The sequence below is a fragment of the Euprymna scolopes genome, chromosome 9, assembly GCF_053919585.1.
Source record: "Euprymna scolopes isolate OS-2025 chromosome 9, ASM5391958v1, whole genome shotgun sequence".
NCBI lineage: Eukaryota > Metazoa > Mollusca > Cephalopoda > Sepiida > Sepiolidae > Euprymna > Euprymna scolopes.
Window position 1 is genome coordinate 84,877,433 of NC_136490.1, and position 19,314 is coordinate 84,896,746.

General features: G+C 42.0%; 2 protein-coding genes across 9 annotated transcripts in view; one reads left to right on the forward strand and one right to left on the reverse strand.

The window, feature by feature from the left end:
* Nucleotides 1-3,751, reverse strand: part of LOC145284742 (uncharacterized) — a 33,941-nt gene extending 30,190 nt beyond the window's left edge. The window contains exon 1 of the mRNA XM_080133688.1: nt 3,459-3,751. The gene's annotated coding sequence lies outside the window, so the exon portion shown is untranslated. The remainder of the gene's footprint in view (nt 1-3,458) is intronic.
* Nucleotides 1-19,314, forward strand: part of LOC145284745 (diacylglycerol kinase beta-like) — a 616,369-nt gene that overhangs the window by 834 nt on the left and 596,221 nt on the right. For 3 of the 8 annotated variants that reach the window (XM_080133690.1, XM_080133694.1, XM_080133698.1), the window contains exon 1: nt 2,640-2,863. The exons of the other annotated variants lie outside the window; for them this stretch is intronic. The gene's annotated coding sequence lies outside the window, so the exon portion shown is untranslated. Of the gene's footprint in view, nt 1-2,639; nt 2,864-19,314 lie in introns of those variants that run through there. 8 annotated transcript variants of the gene reach the window in all.

The following is a 19,314-nucleotide window of genomic DNA, read 5'->3' on the forward strand; positions in this document are numbered from 1 at the left end:
TAAAACTTAAAAAGTTTTGTGTTTATTCAGAATTAGACTTAATTAAAAAAAAAAAGAGATCTTTATGCTGATTATATACGTTTTTTTAATTAAAAAAACAAACAAATTTTACGATTTTTAGCAATAAAAGTTTTATTTTGAATACAAACAAAATCTCGTTAGTCGAATTGAGTTGTCACCATTGAATTTCGATATTATTCTAAAAAAACATCTGACGGCTCATAAAATTTGATTTTCTTAGTTTAAAAAGTAACAAATTATTTGATCAATATTAGTGGTCTTTGGAATATGACATCCTCGTTTCGTAGCAGGTACCTCATAGTTATTTTTTGTTTTTAATTAAATGTAATTCTGAATAAACAACAATTTCTATTCAAATTTCGATTAGATTTATTTTATTTAAAATAAAAAAGTTACCCCCCCCTCTAATTTTTTTTTAGCAGAAAATGAAACATTTTGCATGTAAGGACTTTTTATTTGTCTTTTAATTCCATTATTTGTTTTACAGGGGGAAAAAAATCGAGGGAAAGCCTTTGTTTTTGTTTTCTTATGATCATAAGAAGTGTGAATTATATAAAACCAGAACAAAACCTGAGTTGGACATTTTGTAAACCTTAGAACATGAAAGTTTTTATTTTGTTGTAGTAGTTATAGTAGTTTATAAAAAGTTGGCATTGCATCATAAACAAAACTAAATAGCACGAAATTTAATGCCTTGAAAAAAGTAAATAAACAACTGAAAGTAAATATTTGTAAAATGTTTTAATTTTAAATACTGGCAGAAGAGAAAAGGTGATTTCTGTATTCGCTTCTAGTTCTCCACGACAATGCCGCTCCCTTTCCTGGCTCTCTTTCACTACCTCCCCTCCAATTGTTTTAAACAATAACATTGTAATGGCCCAGAGAGCAGTTAATTGCTCTGTTGCACCTGACATCACCTCCTCCCACGCAGCAGGAGGATATATATATATATATATATATATATATATATATATATATATATATATATATATAATCAAACTAAAAAAAAATCTAAGGTGTGTCTCTAACATTGACCTTATGTCACATCATGCTTTCTTGAGGAGATGTCTTGAAAAGTAATCTGTAGTACGGATCGTACTGAAATAATGACGACGTTGTTATTTAAAAACTCATTCTTAACATGTAGAGAGGGGAAAGCGTTTGCATTTTTTAAGACAAAACACCCTCAACCCCTCATGTTAAGAACGGCTTTCGGAATAAATACTCTCTAGCCGCGAAAGGCTTCTTAACATGGGGAGGTTGGGGTGTTTATTCCGAAAGCCTTTCTTAACATCGAGAGGTTGGGAGTGTCGTAAAAAAAAAAAAAAAATACCAAAGCGTTTTGTAACTATTCTGTACATTTTACCTAACAATTTGATAAACAAAAGATACCGTAAAACTTGAAAAATATATATATATATATTTTTAAATAACACGGTACCTTCTCTGCATAGCTACTAACGTTCTTTATGAATCCTCTTTTATTAAAACCTTGGAAATTTGAGAAACTATTAACAATACATCAAATAATATGAAGGAAAAATAGGACGCCAACTTCATCGTTAATTTATAAAAAGAAAAAAAAATATGGTGAAATGAGATTAAAGATTCCAGGACAAGTCCAGATAGGTAAATCTAGTTATGAATTAATTTATAAATTGCAAGCTTATTATTTACACAAGCTAAGGAGAGAGAGAGAGAGAGAGAGAGAGAGAGAGAGAGAAAAAATGACACTTTTTTTTTTTTTTACAGGAATAAACTGTGTTAGAAAATACTATTCATTTCGGTTTCAGAGTTTTGAATTTAAGTTTTTAAATGAAAATAATGAATTCTGTGTCATTTTAGTAAGAATTTTTAAATGGTCTCTCTCCACGAGGGTTGAATGTGACACAAGGCGTGGCCGTCATAAGCATCCAGCTTTTCAAAAAGGGGTAATTTTCGATTGAGAAATCAGTACTACTGCAGTGCACTTATTGATCCGTGCTGAAATAATAACGTTATTATTTAAAAAGCCATTCTTAACATGGGGAGAGGAGGGTGTTTTGTACCTATTCTATACTTTAACCTTACAATTGAATAAAAAAAAACCCATAAAACTTTAATTAAACTTAGAAATACGATTTAAAAAATAGAGCGGATCAGTAAGTGCACTAAAAATCAAAATTGCCCTAACAGAGAATGATCTCGCTTGCAATGACCGATGGATGGATAGAATATTTGAATTATTCCGTTAAAATATATATAAAATACAGATTTAACATATTAGGTCATCAAAAGTGTGGGCACGGGAATTCATCCTAGACTCATTAACAGTCATCATTATACCACATCCCCATTTGTTTGAATATCAGATTATTTGCTGAAATAAAATGCGGGGTGGGATGAGGCACGAAAAACAGGTTAGTAACATACTACATACTACACTTTGATCCCAGCCCAAAGAGCGAAATGAGGTGGTGGATTCTTTTGCCTGTATAGTTACACTGTGCCTACTATAAACAACCTTGTGAATTTTTTTTATGACCCCAATTTTTATCGCTAGTTGTTTTGGGCCATAACCTGCCACTCCTTGGTAACTTCTCACTTAACATAAATTCAGCAACAAGCAACAGAAAATCATCTCTCACTATCCTCTGAGTTAACAGAGACAAGGTCCTACTTAGTCTCTGAAGACTATTTTCCTAGGCATGGCCTCCATTTTTGGAACAGGGATTATCACAAGAGTTACCCACGGGTTATCCAAGATATTTTTAAAAACTTTTGAAATGCTCCCCCCAGGGAGCTGGATTACTTATGCTAAAGGATCGACCTGCTATCAAATTCAATCTTTTGCAGAAAAAAGGTAAATTCTACCTTGCAGGTTGATTCCTTGATATTATTATGATCAAAGTTCATTATATCTGTTCCTTTCTATATTGCCCCCAGATTAATGTTCTTTTTCTTTTCTTTCAATTTTATTATCTTTTTGTTCTAGCTTGGATGAGACATCCTACCGGATGCCAAACATTGACCTAATATTTCATACATTTCAACCGAGACATTGTTTTAAGATTCTAAATGTCTCTTTTAATGCAGTTGTTTCTATCTCTCTTGCGCTTGGTTCACTAGGTATATTTGCCACATAGTTTTTTAAATTGTTTTTCATGATTCTAGTTGCTCTTATAATTATTAGAATGATGGAAAGCTTCCTAAGATTCCAGTTTCTTTTCATGTCGTACATAAAACCTTTATATTTTGTTATCTTTTTTCTCTCAGGTCTGTTTATAAATAAACTGACCTGAGAGAAAAAAGATAATAAAATAACCCAACATCATGGGAGACACTAATTTCTACTAAGGTTGAGTCTCCTTCTTGTCCTATATCACTGTCAGATTTAATAGCTTCCTTTCCTAGCTGTAGAAATTGCATATTAACATAGTGGATGGTGTATGACTTACTTCCAACTGTTCTTTCCGATACAGATTCTAAGGACTTGCTGCTGCATTTGATATTCAACTTTTTACATCATCATCCACTGGAGATATTTCCACACTCGATTGCGTCACGTTGTATAGTAGCAATCCCTCAGCAGAACCTTGCAGCTGGATGCCAGGCGGTTCACACTCTCTACTTCTGTGTGTCTCTTCTTAAAAGCTGTTTACAGCAGATATCGGCTTGTATCTGATGTCCGAATTTATTTTTCTGTTTTGTGATAGGACACATGTCACAGTTTGGTTAAATTAATTAGTCCATATGTTTGGATGTTACATCAGTTGGTCCAGATATTAACTCGCTCAGCTGCTCCTGCTGATGTTCCAGGTAACTTCTCTAGCTATTAAGTGCTGATTCTTGTTTTGTTGATTACCGATTATTTTGGCTATTATCTAACATTTCTGGTTCTGTTGATGTTTCAACGATTTTGTGTTATATATTAGGGCCCTGCATGATAATCTTTTAGGCATATAAGCTAGATTTTTAGCATTTCCATGAAAGTGCAGGTATTAATAGATAATTGAACTAATGTACAGTATTATTGAAATGTAAAATATTTCAATAGTAGAAAGAATGTTAAATATTTGAAACAATAACAGCTTTGAAATTTACCAATAAGTTAAATAGTCGCAATAAAATATTTACAGCGTTTACAATAACAAAATACTTGGATTTTAGTTCAGCAATATAATGTTAGAATAAATATTTACAATTAACAATAAACAATAAGATTGACCTCTTTATGTAGTGTGCTTAGCAAACAAAGAAACATTTATGATATATTCACATAAACAGTTGGAGAAGTCAGTTAGTTTACCAGTGATTAGACTTGAAATCGGCCCTCATTTTTATATCCTTGGAAGCGCTAAGGGATGCATTTTAGAAGAACGTAGGAACCAAGAGAAACGTTAGCAAACTCTGAGACGTGGAATATCAAAGAAATAAAGTTATATAACCTGTTGTTTTGGTGTTTCCTTAAGAGGAAAGTATCTTTAGTGACAGTGTTTCAATGATTAGAAGAGAACAAAATAAAAAAGTTATGCTGCCATTTGTCTACAGGAATATGCCTAATGCGTAATCAATGTATACACGTTATGCGTTATTTGATTATACATTTGATACAGTACCACTATCTTACATATATTGTAGGCAGATTTAATGTTAAAATAAGAGTACATCAGGGTTCTGTACTAATTCTATTGTTTTTCATTATTATCTTTGAAGTATTGTTCAAGAATTTCTATATAGGTTATCCGGAAAAGATATTGTATGTTTACTTGCATGTGAAAAATTGGATAAATTAAGTTAAATACTTGGAGGAATACTATGAAAATTAAAAGTCTGAAAGTGAATAATACTAAGACCAAAGTGATGATCAGTGTTTGTAGCGTTAGAAAAATCTCAAAAAAGGGAAAGTTTCCTTGCTTAGTTTGTGAAAAAGAAGTTGGGTGCAAGCCAGTTTTTTTGTGGTACTTGTGGTACATTGGATTCACAATTGCAGTGAACCCTTATCATTAATTGGCCTCTGGGTCTGGATGAGTGGTGAATATACAGTAAAAAAAATTACTGGTAGGTTAAGAAAGAATAACTAATTTGTGTCTTAGAAACGTAAGACAGTGGAGATGGATGAGAACTCCATCATGCAGTGTGATGATGTATGGAAGTGAAACCTGGCCAGTGAAAGTTGAAGACATGCGTTGCAGGAGAGAAATGATATGTATTACACTGAGATTAAAATTAAATCTGGATTGTATTGGAAGATATGTGTTGAAGAGTAGACTTCAATGATGTTGTCATGTTGAAAGGATGGATGAGAGTTCTTGGTTCAGTGGATGTAGAAGGTTAACAGGGAAAGGCCAAAATCAAGAAAAAAAAAAAAAGATAGGAGGAAGTAATAAAATTGACTTGAGTGAAAGAGGGATAAATTAAGAGATAGATTATGTTAGAAAGCAATTTCTTAAAACCGTCCAACATATGTCAGCATTAAAAAAAACATTAAACTGAATATGATGAATGATGGAGGGATGACTAGCAGGGAGACCCAATGTTGCCCGGACTGAATGATGATCAACAAATGTTTCACACTCCCATATTTTTATTGCCATTGAAATCTGTGAAAGAGCCCATTTTCAATTAAATTGATTCATTGCCTGCTCTAGTTGGGAACCCATTGCAGTGCACCGGAAGAAAGCTTCACATGCCTCCTTACAGTGACTTAATCCACAGTAGAATTTACTGTTGATTTTATAAAATTATTTTTACATATAACTGTTGGATTGTGTAGTGGACTTTCTGTCAGCACCCAAGTTGTGGATAGCTTGACAAAGACTAAAGTTAATATTTATTTTATTGTATAAAATAAAATTACACAAATAAAAATGTGGCACAAGGCCGAAAAAGGGGGGTGGGGGTTAATGTTGACCTAACTAACATAACGTTAACTTAACTAGACTCTTTCACCAAAATACCAGAATCATTCTGTGGACATCCTACTTAAACCCCGAAAGTTACAAATATATATACATGATGTGGGGGGGGGGGATAAAAATCTTATTTACAAAATTGGATGAAAAATATACAATGCTAAAAGGTGGTTAGTAAAAAGAACCCCCTCACTACTGATTGTGGCGGATAAAAAGTTTTGCCAGTCGAAAAGATGTGGGTCCCACGAAAACTGACTTTATTCAAACACAACAAAAATGGCCCACATCTCTGGCAAAACAGTTTATCCATCACCTAAGGGGCCGGGATTGGGGGTTATCGAACCAAAAGTGGGAAAAAAAAAAAAAAAAAAAAAAAAGGGGGGACGCTGGGACAGGGAAAACCAAAAAAGGGGATTGGGGCGATGATAGCATGCATACTCTAGCTAAGTTAAAAATCGAACAAAAATGCCTAACTAGCCTACTCTAGGAGGTCCGATGCATGTCTATGTTTGATCAAGTCACCCAAAATCCTTAAAAAAACCTAAGCCACTCAAAAAAGAAATTCAAGATTAGCTCCATTCACTTTACACAATCGCGAAACTTTCACCCACCTGTCGTTGAAATTCACAGGAGTGAGTTTCACCCTCTCCAGCTTAATTCGCATTTTCAATCGATATTTGAAAATGAGGACAAGCTGGGGAGCAGTGAAGGTCTCACCTCCGTAAACCTCCTTCTGTCGCGTCGTCCAAATCACGCCTCTCATAACTGCTAATAAACACAGAAAAACATAGCGTTCTTCTTTCTTCATGGTCGGTGCCCAGTTGCAGCACGGGGAAACCGACTCCAGCACAAAAAACCGCTCGCTCAGCATGCGAACCGTGAAGCCTTCAACTAACTCACACAACGGTCGAACAATGGCGCAGTGGAAGAAAGCATGATCAAGGTCTTCCTCCCATTCTCCGCATCGGACACAATTGGGTGTCTCCGTAAAACCCGCTGCGTAAAGTCTTTTGCCGACCCAGAGGGCATTTCGTATTACCAGCCAGGTGAGTGATGCCTCGTAATTATCGAAGCAGCTCGACCCAGGCGCCCAAGGCCATATTAAGCGGCGCTCCTCCTTCGTAAAACCGAACTCCTCAATCTTTTCGTCTCGAACGGATCCCCTCACTAAGGCCCGATATAGCGCCTTGCGAGACAACAGCTGGGTGTCAGAGAGGCTTTCTTGGACCCGTAGAAGAAATCTCAAGGCCTGCCGACACTCGCGATAGAAAGGGCACTCGTTTCGGAACAACTTGTGTGCCTCTCCTCTAGCCGAATGCACACTCTCCAAAGCCGGAAAGGCTTTCTTAGTGTCTTCTATCCAGAAGACACCGTTTCCCTCACTTGGTGTACACATTCGATCCAGGTATATCAGCCTAAGAGTGTGTCTACGTATTAGCACACTAGGCATACCCAGACCGCCTTCAGACGGATGCAGGTAACAGACCTCCCGAGTAACCATGGCTTGCTTTCCGCGCCATAAGAATGCAAAAAGAGCACGCACCAGATCAACTAGTGTGGTTTCCGGGAGTGGAAGTACTGATAGACGGTAAAGGATCAGGGGGTAGATATGAGAATTGCATACCTCTGCCCGACCCTTCAAAGACAGATTTCTCAAGGCCCACAAATGAGATGCGACCTTGACTGCTTCCAATACCTCCGACCAATTTTTCTCCAGCTGGAGACCGGGGCCAAACCAGACGCCGAGTAGCTTGCATGGCCCATCAGTCCAACCAAAGGGTCCCTGAAGGGGCATACCCCTCCAGGCACCGATACGTAAGCCAATAGACTTAACGTAGTTAATTATGGCCCCTGTGACCTTGGCATACCGACTTGTTTCTATGTCAACGACTCTAATCTCGGCACTGCTCGTTACAAGCACAGTCACGTCGTCAGCATAGGCGGTATACTTTACCGGGGTAGAGCCACCTGGCAAAGTAATCCCGCGAAGGACCGGATTCACCCGAAGCTGGCGCAAATATGGCTCAAGCGCCAGCACATATAACATTGGGGATAACGGACAACCTTGACGGATCGATCTTGTTAACATGAAGGGTTTCGACCTCACCCCATTCACTTCTACCATAGCACCAGGGTTGGCATACAAGAGGCAAATCCAAGAGCGAAACTGGGGACCAAACCCAGCCGAGCGAAGAACAGCCTCTAGGTAACGATGGTCTACTCTGTCGAATGCTTTGGACTGATCTAAGTTGATCAGCGCGGCTTCTGTGTCGACTTTTTCTACGATCAAGCGTATCGTGTGCAAATTGTCTTGAATCGTCCGACCCTTAACAGAACAAGTCTGTTCGGGACTTATTAGACGGTGTAAGACAATCTGCAGACGATTTGCTAAGATCTTGGCCAAAATCTTTAACTCTGTGTTTAACATCGTTAAGGGCCGGAAATTACCTATCCCATCCCCTCCATTTTTATCTTTGCGTAACAATTTAATGATCCCCCTGGTAAAGTACTGAGGTATGCACCCGTTCCTAAACCAGGAGTTAAAAAGTACGGTCAGCAAAGGGATAAAAATGGGCGACAGCCTCAAATACACCTCGTAGGGAAGACCATCTATCCCAGGGGTCCTGTCTAGCCCGACCTGTTTCAAGGCCTCAATGACTTCTTCCTCTTTTATGCTACCTTCACACCTAGCTGCTTCGGTCGCCTCCAGGCGAGAAAAGTCGGCTAAATAGGTGTCAAACTGTTCAATAGTCAGACCGGGCTCCTTGGTAAAAAGTTCCTGAAAATGAGTCCGAAAACCCTCCAAGATTCCGTCGTTTGAAGTTACGGTTCGTCCGGCCGGCAATGTGACACTGGCGATGTGTCGATCTGCAGAACGTCGAAACTCCTCCGCACGCAATGACGCGGCCATGTTTGTTGCCTCGTTTGGCGCTCTTTTTAATCTAGCCCTAACTAATACTCCCTGGTCCTCCCTGTTATCCAAGGAGTCCAGTTCAGCCTTAACTACAGTATAGCTAGCACTATCCCCCTCCTCCACCGCCCTTTCTAATCTATCTTCTAGCGCCGCTTTCGCTGCTCTAGAACTACGTTTGAGCCGGCGACTAAAATCAGCAGCGAAGGACCTAATGACTTTTTTAAGGTTGCCCCACCACTTATTCCCGATGATAGCCCCCGTCAATTCCCTCTGTATTGTTAGTAGAAGCTGTTCCCGGAAGTCCTTCACATCGAACAACGACGTGTTGAACTTCCAGTAACTAGCCATCCTAGGTTTAACACTATCTAAGTTTACTCGAACCCGGACAAGCCTGTGGTCCGAATAAACTATACTATGAAAACTTGGACAGTCTAAAAGCCCTAAGTCGACTCTCCTAACTAAGAACCGATCGATGTAACTCGAAAGTTGCACCGAATCGGAGCCGCGTCTACCTGTCCAAGTCCATGCTAAATCCCCGGGTTTTTCGTTCCGAAATTTATCGACAAGATCAAACTTGTCGACAAAGTCTCGAAACGCTTTAGCATCCCGGTTCTGATTAGTATCCCTTCTGGTATTAACCCCGCGATCTAATTCGGGATCCAGGACCGCGTTCCAGTCTCCCGCTAAAACTAACCGTCGAGACGAATTCATGAAAGGCTCGATTCGCCGAAAAAAGGAAACTAGCTCAGCATGGTTATTGGGCGCATAAACCCCAATAAAACGAAATGCCACATCCTTTACGGTAACATCTAGAACGAGTAATCTTCCCTCTGGATCTGCATAAATAGGATCACACGACGCATCAAGAGTGCGCTTAACTAGCCAAGTAACCCCCCCTTGCATGGGTATCATAATGTGCTGAATAGAGCTGAAAGTCTCTAAGGAGCACACCCTGATAATCACTAGGAATGAAGTGAGTTTCCTGTATACAACAAATATCCACACCAAGGCGTTGAAGGTCGCGTGCAACTCGAAGTTTACGAGAGGCGTCCCTCAACCCTCGGACATTTAAACTAGCTAATCTTAAGGAAGCCATCTTGAGTTACTTAGGGTTGAGAAACCTAATCAAACATAGACGGTGTCAAGACACCGACAGCTGTCCCCAATGATCCAGTGGTCATCTCAGTGGTGATAGACCCGTCAGGGGACAGACCGCCGATGTCTAGGGGGAAGGTTAGTTTAACTGCCCTATAAAGTGAAGGATGGAGTTTGATGGGGACCCGTCCAACACATCGTTTTCTAATTTCGATTAATTCGTTGTCGTTGAAATAGGCTGCTGGAGGATAAAGGTTGAAAGCAGAGTTTGCTTCCTCCAGCATAGTCCATAGTCCTTTGGCCTCCTCGCGTTTCCTGACAACTGTTAGTATATGGTTTGTTTTAAAATTTTCAGGGTTAGTAATGTCTTTTTTTTGGTATGATTTGAAAGCGAGGAGGTTTCTGTAATCTTTCCTGCTATGGGACTTCATTATGGTCTCTACTTCTGCCGTGATTTTGCACACGTCCTTCCCATTAAAGAAGGGTTGTTGTTTTTTTTTTCTTGATTCAGTCTCTACAGAGGGGCTTCTATGTCTTTTCTTATCTGAGGGGGGAGGAGGGGGCATGTCTGTTTTCATTGGAGAAGGGGGAGGGGTGTTCTTGGGCGTGTTGTTTGGCGAGCAGAATGGTGACGGTTTGGGGGTCTTTTTGGAGGGAGAACCTAGAGATGTCATTTTGGTGTCTCTATGGGGCAGAGGAGCTTTAGTAAGAGGGGGGGCTTTGCGAGGGATTTGCTTTTCTTTTGAGGTCGGTTTTTCAGGGAAAAGGGATTCAGGGAACTCTTTCTCCTCCGATTTTCTCCTTTTCTCATCAAGAGTTTCTTTTAGTTTCAGTAGGGTTTTGAATTTATTGCCCCCTGGGTCTTTACTTGTCCTAATTTCAATTTTCTCTTCTTTAGAGAGGGACTTAGCATAAGTCTTGGGTGGGGATTTTTTTGAAAGAGGGATGAGTGTCCAGTTGTCCTTCTTTTTGGGGGATTGTTTTTCTGAATTGAAAGTCTTTTCAAACTCCTCAGGTGTTATTTCATTTTTCTCTTCTGCTGGTGTCTGGGAATTGTCCTTAGGTTCTACATAACCTATTTTCCGTTCATTTGTAGGGATAACTTTTACGGCTGGCTTCCTTTTGGGGCATGTGTAAGTGAGATGGCCGACTTCCCCACATATCCAACATGCTGGTCTTCTGCCTGCGACCACGATTGGCAGCTTCTCTACTCCAGCCTCCAGGTAGTAAGGTATACGTAAAAATGCTTCTGCATTAAGCAGAATGTCGAAAGTCCATACTCCATTATAATGGTCTTCTTCTATTCCGGTTATGTCCCCAAACTTAAGTAAGAAAGCGGCTAGGTATTCCCCGGGGACAGCACCAGGAACTTCAAAAATGGACACTGTAGTTCTTCGCCTTCCTAAGTATTCCATCCTCAGAACGTACTCGTTGGTAATAATTTCTTGTTTTGTCATAGCTACGCATTCGTCTTCCGTCTTAAACAGAGCTGCCCATGTGTTGTATCCTTTACATTTTGTAATCCGCTCAGCTCTTAAACCTGCTGATGCAATTAATTTGGTGACAACATCTTTCGTTGATCTAATTAATTTTTTGGTTTTGCGGTCTATTACAAATAGAGAAATAGTCCTCTTAGCAAATTCTTGTAACCGCGGTTGTTCCAACTTTATACCAGTTTCTGTCGTAAATTCCACACATTTCTTTGCGTCTTCGACAAATTTAACTACGTCGATTTTTACTTTTGGTGGTTTTGTCCATCCACCTAATGCCTCATCTTCCTTCACCTCAACCGTCGGCACACAGCTGGCAGCTGCCATGGCCGGCGTATAACAAGAGGAGAGAAAGATAACAGTCCAAAAAAATAATAAAAAAAAAAGAAAAAAAAAGAAAATCCGGTAATTGAAAAAGTGGTGCCGGGGGAAGAAGAAGATAAGCAATAACAAATTTAACAAGGTGATAACAAAATATTAACAATATAACGTGCAGAATAACAATATACGAACCAACAAATTTTGAGCGATAAAGACGTAGTCAGACGGAGACTAAAGTTACTTCTCATGAAAGAGGAGAACTATTTATGGCACAATGGGAGATTCCATTGTGCACACATGGGACAGTCTATTCTTTGGATTATGATTGGCTGAATCACCTGATTGGATATGCTTGTACATAAATACAAGCCCTCGGTCCAGCTCAATCTGGTGTCTGTCTTGTGCATAAGCTGGACCCTTGGTAAGTGTTGCTGCTATTATTATTGTTGTTGTTGTTGTTGTGTGTTATTGACTAACACAGTTCTTTTGATTATTCTACATCTCCCCTCTTCCCCCCCCCCCCACGAGTAGGCTGGGTTGTATGAGAGGTGTATCTCTCTTTTCGGCCTAGTTTGTTGTGTGGTAGTAACCTAGAAAGAGCTCGGGGAATCCTTGATCGAAAGCGTGGGGATATATGTGTGGTTTGTTGTTGGGGTTTTGTTGCTGTGTATGTGCTATTACAGGGAGACAGTGGGAGATGCAAGAATGTAGTATCGCTTGAGGGAATTGTTGGTCCTAGTGCTGCACTTGGTATTGGGGTGTTGGTGCAGGCTTGAGTTTGCATTTTCTGAGGAAACGGCGGTTCCTAAGTGTGATCCTTCTTGATCCATTAACCCTGATTCGGTATTGTCGATCTGGTAGGGAACTGATGATTTTGCCCGTTGTGTTCCATCTGCGATTGACTGGATTTTGGATGGCTACAGTGTCACCAGCTTGTAACGGTGGAAGGTTGTGGGTATATTTATTGTATCTTTCTACTATTTTTGCATTGCGGTGGTGGAGCATTTCCTCGCGATGTTGTGCCGCTGACACCCATTCAGGATGAGGCTTGTAGAGGATTGGCTGTGAAGGGATGGAGTCACGTAGTCGACAGTGAAGTAATAATTGAGCCGGTGATAGGCCAATGCTTTGGATTGGGGTATTCCGATACTGCAAGATGGCCCGGGCAACACTGTCATTGTCCAAGGAACCGTGGGGGCCTGTGTTTCCTTTCACAATCCTCTTTGCAGTTTTTACTGCGAGCTCTGCCCTGCCATTGGATTGGGGATACGCAACAGAAGATAATCTGTGCCTAACACACCATGTTTTCAGAAATTCTTGGAACGTGCTGGAAGTGAAAGGTGGGCCGCCATCGGTGCTGAGTTCTTCTGGGGCACCATATGTTTGGAACAGTTGTCGGCATATGGACATCAATTTGGTTGTAGTAGTGTGACCTGATTCTAGGCAGTATAAAATTAGCCAACCAGTTAGCCTATCTGCGCAGGCAAGGTATGTGTGATCTCCAATATAAAAAATATCTATGACGATTTGTTGGAATGGCCACTCTGTGGATCGTGTTAAAATGATAGGCTCCCTTGGTTGACTAGGTGCGATGGTTGAGCATACCATGCAGTTTGCCCTAATACTGCGGATTGATGCATCCATCCCTGGCCAGTACACCGATTCGTTGGCACGTGCTTTCATGCCGACTACTCCTTGGTGTGCAGAATGCAGGCAGTGTAGGACCTTTTTTCGTTGTGTTTTGGGGATGACGATCCTTCGATCCAACAATACTAGACCATTGTCAGTGCTAAGGCGGTGCCTCACCTTCCAATACTCACGGATTTCGGGCGCAGTGAGATTACGTGTTTTTGGGAAGCCTTGCTGTATCGTGTCTATTAATTTGTTATATTGTTGATCGCCACGACCTGCTGAACAAATTAGGTCTGGTGATATCATGGCTATATTACTGCTGTCTGCAAATGTTGCTATTAAGGCTGTTGACTCTGTTATGTTGCTTATGTTGTTCGACTCCAGTATATCCATTTGAGAGGGTTTTGTTGGAAATACATTGAGGAGGGCTTGCACCATCGCCACTGGGTGGCGGGAAACTGCATCAGGGCCTCTGTGCCACTTCCCGGGGCAATGCTGTATGGTAAATCTATATCTCAGGGTCTTTTCCTTTAGTCTAAAGAGCCGGGGGTTTTGGATCTTGCTCAGATCACGATCGCCAAATATCCCCTTCAGAGGTTCATGGTCTGTGACCACTATGATGTTTGGAGAACCCATGACAAACACGGTATTTCTCCAATGCCCATGCTATTGCTGCTGCCTCACCCTCTATTGGTGCGTATCTGCACTCAGCATCCGTGCAAAATCTGCTGCCGGCATATATCAGATGCCAACCTTCGGAACAGCAGATTGGGGCTTTTTCCATGGTACATTGGCAATGTTTTTGTAGGAGTAGGAAGCCCATTCCTTCTTTGCTCCAATCTGGAGCAAGGCAAGTTGCTCTGTCTTTGTCAAATGTTGTTACCCCCTTCTGGAGTAGGTGAATTATAACTCGTCCTTGGAGTACCGTGTTGGTGACTACCGCAACCTATGCAGGTTTGACGGGGTTCTTTATCAGCAATGTTATAGTTGTGAGTAGCAGTAGAGCTAGTGCGAATATTGCCTCTGCAAGTCCGTACAGCACTGTTTTTTTTTTTTTTTTGCGATATATTGACATCTGGACTGTAGCTATGTCTGAGGTATCAGTCATTGCGGTTTGGTCCCGTAGTGCAGACTCAAATGCCTCAGCATGACAAATATTTTGCTTGAGAGTTCTTAGCAACCTGGCTTTTGCCAGTAGATCGGTCTGAAGCGTATCATTCGATATCCTTTTGATAAATTGGTCCTTGATGTAAATGTCGGACAGGTCGTGATCGCAGTTGGGGCATGAGAAATTACAGTCTATGGGAGTGGACCTAAGACGAACAAGGTATTGTTGGATGGGTTCATCTTCATGCTGTGATATAGATGCAAATGTCATCCGATGGACCATGGGATTTGATTTTTGAGTTACCAATGCTTCTGTCATCTCTAGCAGCTTGTCTGGGTTGGTGGTGATGAACTTAGGGTACGTATTTATGATTGCGTTTTGAACGGATTCGTCAGCGCAACTGTATAACTGGGTATTGGCCTGAGAAGTTGGCATGTCCGTTATTCTGGTGAATACTTCCCAGTCAATCCGAAATTTTCTGAATTGTTGAGGGGTCATTTCGAGATGAAGTTGGGGAGGCCTGGCAGCTGGTGCCTTAGCATAGGTGGTCTGGGTAGCGGGCTCCTTGGCTTGTCGAAGGATAGACAGAGCTTCTCCCATTGTTGTGATTCCCAATTCTCTTAGCATGGCTCGATCCATTACTTGAAGGTTTTCTTTCCTCAGTTTTTCCTTCACAAAAGTTGCAGTGTAGATCTTGGCGGAATCGGCAGCAATGCCTGCTTTGAGGAAATAGTCTTCCCAATCTTCTGTCTCGAATCCTGTTCGTAGCGCCATGTTGGATTGTGTAGTGGACTTTTGGTCAGCGCCCAAGTTGTGGATAGCTTGACAAAGACTAAAGTTAATATTTATTTTATTTGATAAAATAAAATTACACAAATAAAAATGTGGCACAAGGCCGAAAAAGGGGGGTGGGGGTTAATGTTGACCTAACTAACATAACGTTAACTTAACTAGACTCTTTCACCAAAATACCAGAATCACTCTGTGGACATCCTACTTAAACCCCGAAAGTTACAAATATATATACATGATGTGGGGGGGTTGGGGATAAAAATCTTATTTACAAAATTGGATGAAAAATATACAATGCTAAAAGGTGGTTAGTAAAAAGAACCCCCTCACTACTAATTGTGGCGGATAAAAAGTTTTGCCAGTCGAAAAGATGTGGGTCCCACGAAAACTGACTTTATTCAAACACAACAAAAATGGCCCACATCTCTGGCAAAACAGTTTATCCGTCACCTAAGAGGCCGGGATTGGGGGTTATCGAACCAAAAGTGGGAGGAAAAAAAAAAAAAGGGGGACGCTGGGACAGGGAAAACCAAAAAAGGGGGTTGGGGCGATGATAGCATGCATACTCTAGCTAAGTTAAAAATCGAACAAAAATGCCTAACTAGCCTACTCTAGGAGGTCCGATGCATGTCTATGTTTGATCAAGTTACCCAAAATCCTTAAAAAACCTAAGCCACTCAAAAAAGAAATTCAAGATTAGCTCCATTCACTTTACACAATCGCGAAACTTTCACCCACCTGTCGTTGAAATTCACAGGAGTGAGTTTCACCTTCTCCAGCTTAATTCGCATTTTCAATCGATATTTGAAAATGAGGACAAGCTGGGGAGCAGTGAAGGTCTCACCTCCGTAAACCTCCTTCTGTCGCGTCGTCCAAATCACGCCTCTCATAACTGCTAGTAAACACAGAAAAACATAGCGTTCTTCTTTCTTCATGGTCGGTGCCCAGTTGCAGCACGGGGAAACCGACTCCAGCACAAAAAACCGCTCGCTCAGCATGCGAACCGTGAAGCCTTCAACTAACTCACACAACGGTCGAACAATGGCGCAGTGGAAGAAAGCATGATCAAGGTCTTCCTCCCATTCTCCGCATCGGACACAATTGGGTGTCTCCGTAAAACCCGCTGCGTAAAGTCTTTTGCCGACCCAGAGGGCATTTCGTATTACCAGCCAGGTGAGTGATGCCTCGTAATTATCGAAGCAGCTCGACCCAGGCGCCCAAGGCCATATTAAGCGGCGCTCCTCCTTCGTAAAACCGAACTCCTCAATCTTTTCGTCTCGAACGGATCCCCTCACTAAGGCCCGATATAGCGCCTTGCGAGACAACAGCTGGGTGTCAGAGAGGCTTTCTTGGACCCGTAGAAGAAATCTCAAGGCCTGCCGACACTCGCGATAGAAAGGGCACTCGTTTCGGAACAACTTGTGTGCCTCTCCTCTAGCCGAATGCACACTCTCCAAAGCCTGAAAGGCTTTCTTAGTGTCTTCTATCCAGAAGACACCGTTTCCCTCACTTGGTGTACACATTCGATCCAGGTATATCAGCCTAAGAGTGTGTCTACGTATTTGCACACTAGGCATACCCAGACCGCCTTCAGACGGATGCAGGTAACAGACCTCCCGAGTAACCATGGCTTGCTTTCCGCGCCATAAGAATGCAAAAAGAGCACGCACCAGATCAACTAGTGTGGTCTCCGGGAGTGGAAGTACTGATAGACGGTAAAGGATCAGGGGGTAGATATGAGAATTGCATACCTCCGCCCGACCCTTCAAAGACAGATTTCTCAAGGCCCACAAATGAGATGCGACCTTGACCGCTTCCAATACCTCCGACCAATTTTTCTCCAGCTGGAGACCGGGGCCAAACCAGACGCCGAGTAGCTTGCATGGCCCATCAGTCCAACCAAAGGGCCCCTGAAGGGGCATACCCCTCCAGGCACCAATACGTAAGCCAATAGACTTAACGTAGTTAATTATGGCCCCTGTGACCTTGGCATACCGACTTGTTTCTATGTCAACAACTCTAATCTCGGCACTGCTCGTTACAAGCACAGTCACGTCGTCAGCATAGGCGGTATACTTTACCGGGGTAGAGCCACCTGGCAAAGTAATCCCGCGAAGGACCGGATTCACCCGAAGCTGGCGCAAATATGGCTCAAGCGCCAGCACATATAACATTGGGGATAACGGACAACCTTGACGGATCGATCTTGTTAACATGAAGGGTTTCGACCTCACCCCATTCACTTCTACCATAGCACCAGGGTTGGCATACAAGAGGCAAATCCAAGAGCGAAACTGGGGACCAAACCCAGCCGAGCGAAGAACAGCCTCTAGGTAACGATGGTCTACTCTGTCGAATGCTTTGGACTGATCTAAGTTGATCAGCGCGGCTTCTGTGTCGACTTTTTCTACGATCAAGCGTATCGTGTGCAAATTGTCTTGAATCGTCCGGCCCTTAACAGAACAAGTCTGTTCGGGACTTATTAGACGGTGTAAGACAATCTGCAGACGATTTGCTAAGATCTTGGCCAAAATCTTTAACTCTGTGTTTAACATCGTTAAGGGCCGGAAATTACCTATCCCATCCCCTCCATTTTTATCTTTGCGTAACAATTTAATGATCCCCCTGGTAAAGTACTGAGGTATGCACCCGTTCCTAAACCAGGAGTTAAAAAGTACGGTCAGCAAAGGGATAAAAATGGGCGACAGCCTCAAATACACCTCGTAGGGAAGACCATCTATCCCAGGGGTCCTGTCTAGCCCGACCTGTTTCAAGGCCTCAATGACTTCTTCCTCTTTTATGCTACCTTCACACCTAGCTGCTTCGGTCGCCTCCAGGCAAGAAAAGTCGGCTAAATAGGTGTCAAACTGTTCAATAGTCAGACCGGGCTCCTTGGTAAAAAGTTCCTGAAAATGAGTCCGAAAACCCTCCAAGATTCCGTCGTTTGAAGTTACGGTTCGTCCGGCCGGCAATGTGACACTGGCGATGTGTCGATCTGCAGAACGTCGAAACTCCTCCGCACGCAATGACGCGGCCATGTTTGTTGCCTCGTTTGGCGCTCTTTTTAATCTAGCTCTAACTAATACTCCCTGGTCCTCCCTGTTATCCAAGGAGTCCAGTTCAGCCTTAACTACAGTATAGCTAGCACTATCCCCCTCCTCCACCGCCCTTTCTAATCTATCTTCTAGCGCCGCTTTCGCTGCTCTAGAACTACGTTTGAGCCGGCGACTAAAATCAGCAGCGAAGGACCTAATGACTTTTTTAAGGTTGCCCCACCACTTATTCCCGATGATAGCCCCCGTCAATTCCCTCTGTATTGTTAGTAGAAGCTGTTCCCGGAAGTCCTTCACATCGAACAACGACGTGTTGAACTTCCAGGTTTAACACCATCCTAGGTTTAACACTATCTAAGTTTACTCGAACCCGGACAAGCCTGTGGTCCGAATAAACTATACTATGAAAACTTGGACAGTCTAAAAGCCCTAAGTCGACTCTCCTAACTAAGAACCGATCGATGTAACTCGAAAGTTGCACCGAATCGGAGCCGCGTCTACCTGTCCAAGTCCATGCTAAATCCCCGGGTTTTTCGTTCCGAAATTTATCGACAAGATCAAACTTGTCGACAAAGTCTCGAAACGCTTTAGCATCCCGGTTCTGATTAGTATCCCTTCTGGTATTAACCCCGCGATCTAACTCGGGATCCAGGACCGCGTTCCAGTCTCCCGCTAAAACTAACCGTCGAGACGAATTCATGAAAGGCTCGATTCGCCGAAAAAAGGAAACTAGCTCAGCATGGTTATTGGGCGCATAAACCCCAATAAAACGAAATGCCACATCCTTTACGGTAACATCTAGAACGAGTAATCTTCCCTCTGGATCTGCATAAATAGGGTCACACGACGCATCAAGAGTGCGCTTAACTAGCCAGGTAACCCCCCTTGCATGGGTATCATAATGTGCTGAATAGAGCTGAAAGTCTCTAAGGAGCACACCCTGATAATCACTAGGAATGAAGTGAGTTTCCTGTATACAACAAATATCCACACC